Source organism: Chrysochloris asiatica, unplaced genomic scaffold (genome assembly GCF_000296735.1).
Source record: "Chrysochloris asiatica unplaced genomic scaffold, ChrAsi1.0 scaffold00100, whole genome shotgun sequence".
NCBI classification, from domain to species: Eukaryota; Metazoa; Chordata; class Mammalia; order Afrosoricida; family Chrysochloridae; genus Chrysochloris; species Chrysochloris asiatica.
In genome coordinates, this window is record NW_006408618.1 from 6,713,360 (window position 1) to 6,723,289 (window position 9,930).

Sequence of the window (9,930 nt, forward strand, 5' to 3'; positions counted from 1 at the left end):
TGTGCCTGACACAAGCCATGGTATTTTCAATAGTCTCATATGCATGTAAAAGTTGGACAATGACTAAGGAGAATCATAGAAGAATTGATGCATTTGAGTCATGGTGTTGGAGAAGAAACTTAAAAGGATTGTGGACTTCCAGAAAACCTAGAGGTGCAGCCAGACTGCTCCTTGGAGGCAAAGATGGTGAGACTTCTGTCATACTTCAGACATGTTATCAGAAGGGACCAGTCCTTCATTTTACCAAGAATAATGTTCTGGAGAAGGACATTATGCTTGGTAACATGGAGGGCTAGCAAAAAAGAGGAAGACCCCCAAAGAGATGAATTGACACAGAGACAGCAGCAATGGGCTCAAGAGTAACAACAATTATGAGGATGGCTTAGGAATGGGTAGTATTTGGTTCTGTTGTCCATAAGGTCAGTATGAGTCAGAACCAACTGGATGGCACCTAACAATAACAACAATAGCAAATTTGTAGATGACTTCTCTCCAGCAACAGTGGAGGCCAGAAAAAAGTGGAATGATGTATTCAAGATGCTGAAATATTTTGCAGTCATTCAAATATTTTACACAGTGAAAATATTCTTTGAGTGTAAGAAGTTGTTGTTAAATGCTATCAAGTTGATTCTGAGCCATAGAGACCCTGTATAGGGTTTCCGAGGAGCAGCTGGTGAGCTTGAACCACTGATTTTGTGGTTCAAATTGACTTTGCAATCCTGCACATTAACCCACAGCACCACACCAGGATTTAGATCAACTAAGAAGAAATTAGATGAACAGAAATTGGTAGGTAGTCACACTAATAAAGATTCGAATGTTTATTATTTACGCTGAAGGATAACTACCCTGAAAAAAGGACAGAGACATAGAAAAAAATAAAAAGTAATGAAAGGGCTAAATCTAAATGAACTTTGTAGAAAACAATAATTAAGTTGCACTATATTACGAATTGGGCTGCGAACCTAAAGGTCAGCGGTTCGAAACTACCAGCCGCTCCGCGGGAGAAAGATGAGGCTTTCTACTCCCGTAAGGATTTACACCCTCGGAAACCCTGTACAGGGTCGCTATGGGTCGGAACCGACTCGACGGCACTTAACAACAACAACAACATATGATACAGGGTCACTATGAGTTGGAATAGACTCCATGGCACATAACAACAATACGATAAGCATTAGATTGCTAAACCACAGGGTCAGCAGTTCAAACTCACCAACCACTCTGCAGGAGAAAGATGAGTCTTTCCACTCCCATAAAGGTTTAAAGCCTTGGAAATCCTATATAGAGGAACTTTGAGTCAGAATAGACTTGATGGCAGTGAGTTTTTTTGTTTTTGTTTTTGATAGCTCATAGGATTTCTCTCTTTCACACTCTCTCTCTTTTGGAATGAGTGTAAATGTAGTTAAAGGATTGTAAGATTTTTGCATTGAACTGGAAGAGTTTCAGATTATTATTACCAGGAAATTAAGGAGTCCTGTTGTGGCACTGTCGGATAAGTGCTGGATTACAAGAATCACAAGGTTAGTGGTTCAAACTCACCACCTGCTTCTTAGAAACCCTGTACAAGGTCGCTATGAATTAGAACTGACTCAACAGCATTTAACAACAATTGCACTCTCTAGGGCCCTGATATGGCACTATAGGAAAATCACCAGACTGCTAACCACAAAGTTGGTAGTTCAAACCCACCAGCCACTCCTCGGAAACCCTATAGAGGATCGCTATGAGTCAGAACCAACTAAACAGCATACAACAACAACAAATTGTAATGTCTAAGGCATCTAGAAATTACAATCACTGGAAGCATTTTTAAAAATTAAGAAGCAGAATATATAATATACAAACTAATGGAAGACATGATAAAAAAAAAGTAGATCTCATCAAAAGAAGGTAATATCCTCCTAAAGTTTGTGTTGCCCATGTACACCACTTTTTATTGTTAACACATATCAACAGTATCTCATCACTTTACACAGAGAGAAGGGTGTGTTGTTATGAAGATATAATGGCCTTCACATAGCATTGAGGAGTAATGAGAACAGTAATTCTATCCCTTAAATTTGGGTAAGAAGAATCTATCTGCGAAAGATTCAAGGGGAGAAATGTCCATGAGGAACATTCACCATTACATTCACTGTTGATAATACTTAAAAAAATGTTTTCCATGGCTTGTAGGTTCCAGAAGGCAAAGTTGAAAGGTTTGGAGAAAGAGGAGCAATGGGAATGGTAGCAATAAGTAGGAAACTAAGACATTTGACTACACAAAAGCTTTCGATGGTGTGGATCATGATAAGCTATGGACAACATTCCAAAGTATGAGTATTCTGGAACACTTAATTGTGCTCATGAGGAATCTGTACCTGAACCAAGAGGCAGTTGTTCCAACAGAACATAGCAACACTGAATGGTTTAAAATTAAGAAAGGTGTGCAACAGAATTATATTCTTTCACCATACTTTTTCAACCTGTATGCTGAACAAATAATCCGAGAAGCTGGGTTATAAGAAGAAAAATGTGGCATCAGGATTGGAGGAAGGTTCATTAACAACCTGCGATATGCAGATGATACAACCTGGTTTGCTGAAGTTGAAGAGATCTTAAAATACTTACTAATGAAGATCAAAGGCCACAACCTTTGGTATGGAATGTATCTCAATGTAAAGAAAACAAAAATCCTCACCACTGGACCAATTAAACAACTTTCTTATCAACTGAGAAAAGCTTGAAGTTGTCAAGGTTTTTATTCTTCTTGGATCAACCATCAACACTCATGAAAGCAGCAGTCAAGAAATCAAACAACGTATTGCATTAGGCAAATATTCTGCACAAGACCTTTTTAAAGTGTTGAAGAGCATAGATGTCAGCTTCAGGACTAAGGTGTACCTGACCCAAGCCATGGTATTTTCAATAACCTCATATGCATGCAAAAGGTGGACAGTGATTAAGGAAGACCATAGAAGAATTGATGCTTTTGAGTTATGGTGTTGTAGGAGAATATTGAAAGTACCATTGGCTGCCAAAAGAACCAACAGATCTGTGTTGGAAGAAGTGCAGCCAGAATGTTCCTTGGAGGCCAGGATGACCAAATGTCATCTCACATCTCACATACTTTGGACATATTGTCAGGAGGGACCAGTCACTGGAGAAGGATATCATGTTTGGTAGAGTGGAGGGTCAGAGTAAAAGAGGAAGACCCCCAGTGAGATGGATTGGCAAAGTGGCAGCATCAATGGGCTCAAGCATGACAATAATTATGAGGTTGTCTCAGGACCAGGCACTATTTCATTCTGTTGTGCACAGGGTTGCTATAAGTCGGTACCGACTCAATGGCACCTAAGAACAAAAACAAGAAGACAATATAGGATGGTATAGATTATCAGAAGCGCTTACTTCACAAGGAAGTGAATGAGCATAACAGGGATAGAAGTCATGCTGGATTTAGATGACTGAACAACATTCTGTTTGACTAATCCTATTAATCCACAGGTAGTTCTAAGGCCTGACAGGCAGGTGTAATTGGGCTTACTACATAACACTATCATGGAAAAGTGACCTTCAAACAGTCTAGTTTGTTTCCAGAACTCAAACAATGGAAATGGCAGCAATCATTTGGCCTTCAGGTAGTTTAAATTGTATCTGCTCTTTAAGCTTTTTAAAATTATAATGTTAAGTGCCGTGGAGTGGGTTCCAACTCATAGTGACCCTGTATAGGGTTTCCGAGGAGCAGGTAGTGAGCTTGAACCACCAACCTTGTGGTTCAAACCAACATTGCGGTTCAACTCATCAACCCACAGAACCACACCAGGACTCCAAAATTGTAATAGCTTTCTAAAGGTATGTATATGCTAATGAATTGAACCTGTTGCTGTTGAGTTAATTCTAACTCATGGTAGCCACATGTGTTACAGAGTAGGATGGCTCCATATGGCTTTGTTGGCCATCATCTTCATAGACTTTATTGTCAGGACTTTTTATTATGTTATGCTTCTGGGTAGGTTCAAAGAATAACTCTTGGTAACTAGAGTGCACATTATTTGCATCTTTTAGGAAACTTAACTAGAACTTGGTGGTGATGGTGGTTATCTGCCACCTGGTCCAACTCATAGAGACCCTGCAGAGGGTTTCCAAGCCTATAAATCTTTACTTGAGCAGAAAAACCTCATCTTTCTCCCTCAAAATGACCTTGAGGTTAGCAGCCCAACTCGTAATCACTACGCTATCAGAGCTCTTTATTGTTATTATTTACTGCTGTCAAGTCAGTTCTGACCCTTAGCAACCCTGTATAGGGTTTCAGAGGAGCAGTTGGTGAGCTTGAACCACCAACCTTGCGGTTCAAATGGCTTTGCAGTCTGGCACATTAACCCACAGCGCCACCCTTCCCCAAAAGCTAGTTAGATTTTTAGCCATATAGCTATTTAAAATGAGTTCGTCTTTCCAAAAGGAATTAAGGTGTTCAATAAACAGCCAGTTAAATTATGTGGCCCTGGAGAGCTATATAAATCAATGTAGAATCCCTGCCTAAACCTATTATTCATGGATAGTTGCAAGTATCTTATCATCCCTTTTGAAATTCCAGTTGATGCTCTGTGTTCAGTAATGATGGACTTACGTTGATTTCCCACAAGTCATCTCATAACTCAGTGTTTTAATAAATTCATCAACATTGCTCATTTTAGAAATTATGCATTCAATTCAATTCTGTATTCTATCAATGGCAAAAAAGTATACATAGACCATCAACTTCCTTCCTTTTGGACTTCTAACTTCTCTGTTACAATAAGTGGTGAGACTGTAATATAGAGAGGGAAACTAAAGGCTTCTTCCTGGCTTCACTGTGTGAATTAGATATGGCTGGATTGTTACCTTGGGAGTAGTGGCTGTTGCTTCAATGATTGGTCATTATTACCAGCTCTGCAGTGGGAACTTCTGAAGAATTTTAATGATTTTTATATCCTTATTATAATTTTTAAAAAACTCATTTGGATTCCAGAATCATAAACTGTTTGAAAAACACCTGGTAAGATATTAAGGTCTATTGTCTCTCTCTCTTTTTTTTTTTCCTTTTTTCTCTTTTTTTTTTTTTTAAGGTTTTTATTGTGGATTGAGTGAAAGTTTTCAGGGCACATCATCGGTTTCACATTCAAACATTCATATACCTTGTTTCATTACATTGATTATAATCCCCTCCACATACCATCAGTTAACAGAGTTTCTCTCTATCCTCTTTAGCTTTTTTTTTGGGGGGGTGGAAACTTTGCATTTTTGGAATTTACAGTCTCGGCTTTTAGGGAAGGTTTTTACATTTATCTGTGGGTATCCAGGGCTCATGTATGGAATTACTAACCAGCATAACTGAATAATCAGATAAGGGACAGTTTGCTATGTCTGCTAGGTGGCTAAAGTCTGATCCTCAGAGCCTATGGTTTGGACGGTCAGCAACGCTTGGGCCCACAGGGACTTGAACTCCTGACCGGGTCTGCACGGTCTGCATCAGATTCCCCCTTATTTATTATTTGTTTAAGGGTCTATTGTCTCTTGCCATATTACATTATTACATCTCATAAATAGAAATGCAGCAGCAAGATGGTGCAAGGAAAGAGCATCCATCATACCATTGCGAGAGGAGCTAGCTTTTTTTTTTTTTTTTACCCCCACAGTGTTTTTTGTTTTTAATTCCCTGTTCTCTGTGCCTGAAAATGTGACTCCACAAAGGCAAAAGCATAGGTTTGTGAAATCATTTATCTCAGACTGCAGAAAAAGTTATGTTAGTGATGGAAATTTCAACTTGTTTTTATGTATACCTATATATATTAAGTTTGATACTTCTCAAAAAGACTCAGTGGATTTATCTAATCAGTTTATCCTTTGTCTGGACTAGTAGAGAAGCAAGTCAACTAGCCTGCAGCTGATGGTCTGCAAAGTGGGGTTTGTTGTTGGGGAGATTCTATGCTTTGTAGGTGAATATTCAAGCCCCCCTCAGGCAGCTTTTTCCTCTTATTGAGCTGCTTCTGGCTCTCTGTGTTGGTCTAGTTGAAGGTTCAGTTTTTTCCTTTTTTAATATTTAAATTTGTGTTCTAATATTAAAATAATGCTTGTTTATGAAAGGTAGAAAATTATGGAAGTATACAATAATATAAAATGCATCATAATTGAAGAAACTATACGCACTTATTTGTTGCTGTTGTTAAGTGCCATCGAGTTGGTTCGGACTCTTAGTAACCCTGTACAAGGTTTCCTAGGAGCAGCTGGTGAGCTCGAACTGCTGACCCTTGTAGTTTAAACCGATCTTGCAGTCCAGTGCATTAATCCACAGTGCCACACCAGGACTCCATATCCAATTATACCTTTGCTAATATTTTGGACTGTTCCTATATATAGCGGAAATATATATACAGAAACCTAGATAGAGTATACTAATGGTTCTCAATCCTGGCGATGCATCATCAACCAACCATACCGTATGCCCTGCAAGCCTGCCCCCCTGTCATCAGCATCCAGCTCCTTTCCCTCTCTGGGTTCAAAGTCCCCAGCTGCTCCATCTCTCCACATCATCGTCTCTGCCTCCATCTTTGGTATCACTGTTTCTCTGGGTAGGGTTCCGCTCTCCTCTCTTCTTCTTTGATGTTCCCAGAGACCTCTACAAAGTTAATCACTCCCCTCTTTTTGCCTCAAAATGTCTACCTTTACATTTCCAACCCTTACAATCAGTCCTGATAACAATTATTCACTACTGTATCACAAGAGACCTATCCATAACACATCTCTTTTCATCAGCCCCTCTTAGACAGATTGGATAATACTCATTGGAGAGTCTACCTTGCTCCACACCACACCCTCTGGATCTAGGTTCTGTCTTGAAAGCTTGTAAGCCTCCTTCACTGGGCACATTGTAGCCCCATTTTAGGTATTCCAACCAGTTATAGGCAGAAGACGGACTTACAAGTTTTCTATGGTGAGATATCTGGCTATTCCTTTCTCCCCCCTTCAGGTGAGTATTTTATAATGGTATGCAAGTGAAACCAAGATTCAAAAGACAACCAGGCATCTTAACATTACTTCCTCCTTTTTGCCCATTCCAACCATGTCTCAATCCTTGTATCCCAGAGCCCTGTTATTCCAAGGTTGTGCATATATCATTGTTTACCTCTGTCCCACTTCAGCTTCACATTCATCCTATCATATTTCATTTCATTGCAATGATTACAATCCCCTCCATGCATTGTCAAATAACTGAGGGATACACCCCACACCGCCACCCTGTATGTCAGCAAACAGCTCCTCTCCCTCCCTGAGTCCTGTGTCTCCAGCCATTCCAACTGTCCATGTCATCATCTCTGTCTCCATGCCTGGCTACCCTACTGATAACATGTCCAAAGTACATGAGAGCAATTCTCCCCATACTCCCTTCTAAGGAGCATTCTGATGATACTTCTTACAAGACAGATTTGTATGTTCTTCTGGCAGTTCATGGACTATTTAATTTTCTTTGCCAACACCATAATTCAAAGACATCAGTTTTTCAGTTTTCCTTATTCATTGTCCAGCATATCAGGCAGTTGAAAATACCATGGCTTGGGTCTGGTGTACCTTAGTCCTCAAAGTGACATCTTTGTGCTTTAACACTTTATAGCAGTCTTTTGCAACAGATTTTCCCAATACAACATGTCATTTGATTTCTTGACTGCTGCTTCCATGGACATTACTTGTGGATTTAGGCAAAAGGAAATCCTTGACAACTTCAATATCTTCCTCTGTTTATCATATTACTTATTGATCCAGTTGGGAAGAATTTTGTTTTCTTTATATTGAGGTATAATCTAAACAGAAGGCTGTAGTCTTTAATCTTCATCAATATGCACTTCAAGTCCTCTGCTTTCACTAAGCAAGATTGTGTCAACTGCATATCAAATGTTGTTAGCTAGTCTCCCTCCCATCCTGATTCCACATTATTCTTGATACAGTAAAGGTTTTTAAATTCTTCTTATTATTTGCTTAGATTATAGACTAAGTTTGGCAAAATGATACAATGTTGATGCACATCTTTCTGATTTTAAACTAGGGAATATCCTCTTGTTTTTTTTTAATGACTGCCTCTTAGTTTATGTACAACAGTAAGTAAAAAATATTCCTGCTAGGGTTATGGCTCATACATGAATGATTTATTCCAAATAAAGCATGTTTTAACATGTCTCTGCAATCAGTGAATGGCTGCAGACAAATTTTTTTACACTTCTCTTACTTTTGGGGTGACTTTAAAATATGGGATTTTTTGCCATGGAAAAATAATTTTTAGTTCAGGATTAATATCAATTTCTTTTTAAAACTCAAACATTTTCTCAAATCATTGAAAACTTGCAACACATTTATAAAAATATTGCCCCACAAAAACCAGTTTTTAGATGGATCTAGCATTTTAAGGAATATTGAGAAGATCTCGAAGATGAGACAAGAGAGGGAAGACCATCAAACTTGGCAAATGAAGAAACTGTGACTGAAGTTCAGAAACTGGTGGAAGAAGAGCATATTAAATTACCCTGGATGTGATAGTTGCTGATGTTGCATCTCTCTTAAGAGCTTATCTTTGTGTCTGACATTAGAAAGTTCCACTACTATGTATCTAAGTGTGAATTAAATTTTATTGCTTGTTATACTTATGCATCATTGAATTTCTGTATATCTCATTAGTTATGGAAGATTCTCAGAGCCATTAACTCTCCTCTATTGCCTCTTCTCTATTCTCTCTAGTCTGTCACCTGGGCCTCTGATTAGACCTTTCAGATTTTCTTATTCTGTTCTCTATGAATGTTAACTTTGCACTTCTACTTTCTATTACTACTAGGACTCCTTTTGCCCCTGGAAATCACTAATAAACCTTTATCTCTGGATTTGTCTGTTCTATATCTTTCATATAAGTGGAGTCATGCAATATTTATCTCTTGGTGTCTGACTTAGTTAGAACAAAGTTTTAAAGGTTATGCTTTATTTCTCTTTATGTCTGAAGAATATTCCATTGTATGGATCAGAGCTTCATTTATTTTTAGGTCTAAATGACATTCTATAGTATGGCTCTGTAGTGGTTATGAATCGGGCTGTGAAGCGCAAGGTCAGCAGTTCGAAACTACCAGTGGTTCTGCGGGAGAAAGAGGAGGTGTTATGTTCCCGGAAAGATTTACAGCCTCGGAAACCCTGTGCAGGGTCTCTATGAGTCGGAACCAACTCCACAGCACACAACAACAATAACAATAGTATGGATATGCCACATTTTGTTTATTCATTCATTGTTGATGGATGCTTGGGAGTTTTCATGTTTTTTTCTATTGCTAATAATGCTGAGATGAAAACTAATCTCTTTGAGTCCTTACCTTAAAGTTTTTTTGGTACATACGTAGGAGTGCAGTGACTCTAGAGGATAAGCACTGGACTTCAAACCACAAGGGTGGAGGTTTGAGCCCACCAGCCACTCCAAGGAAGAAAGATGAAGCTTTCTGTTCCCTCAGAAACCCTATACAGGGCCACAATGAGTTAGAACCGACCCCACAGCACTCAACCACAAGCACCACCATTCCTACTCTGCAGCACTGAACAAAAACAACCTAGGAGTAGAATTGCTGGATCATATGATAAAGAATCCTGGTGTGACACTGTAGGAGAAACACTTGGCTGCTAACCACAAGATGGACAGTTCAAACTCACCAGCCACTCTTTGGAAACCTTATTCTGGGACTTTATGAGTCAGAATTTACTCAACTACATGTAATAAGAACAACAATGATAATTCTATGTTTGACTTTTTAAGGAATAGCTATGCTGTTGTTATCTACAGACTACAGTACTATGGGCTGCCAAAAGAACCAACCAATCCATGTTGGAAGAAGTGCAGCTGGAGTTCTCCTTGGAGGCCAGGATGACCAAACTTCGTCCCTCATA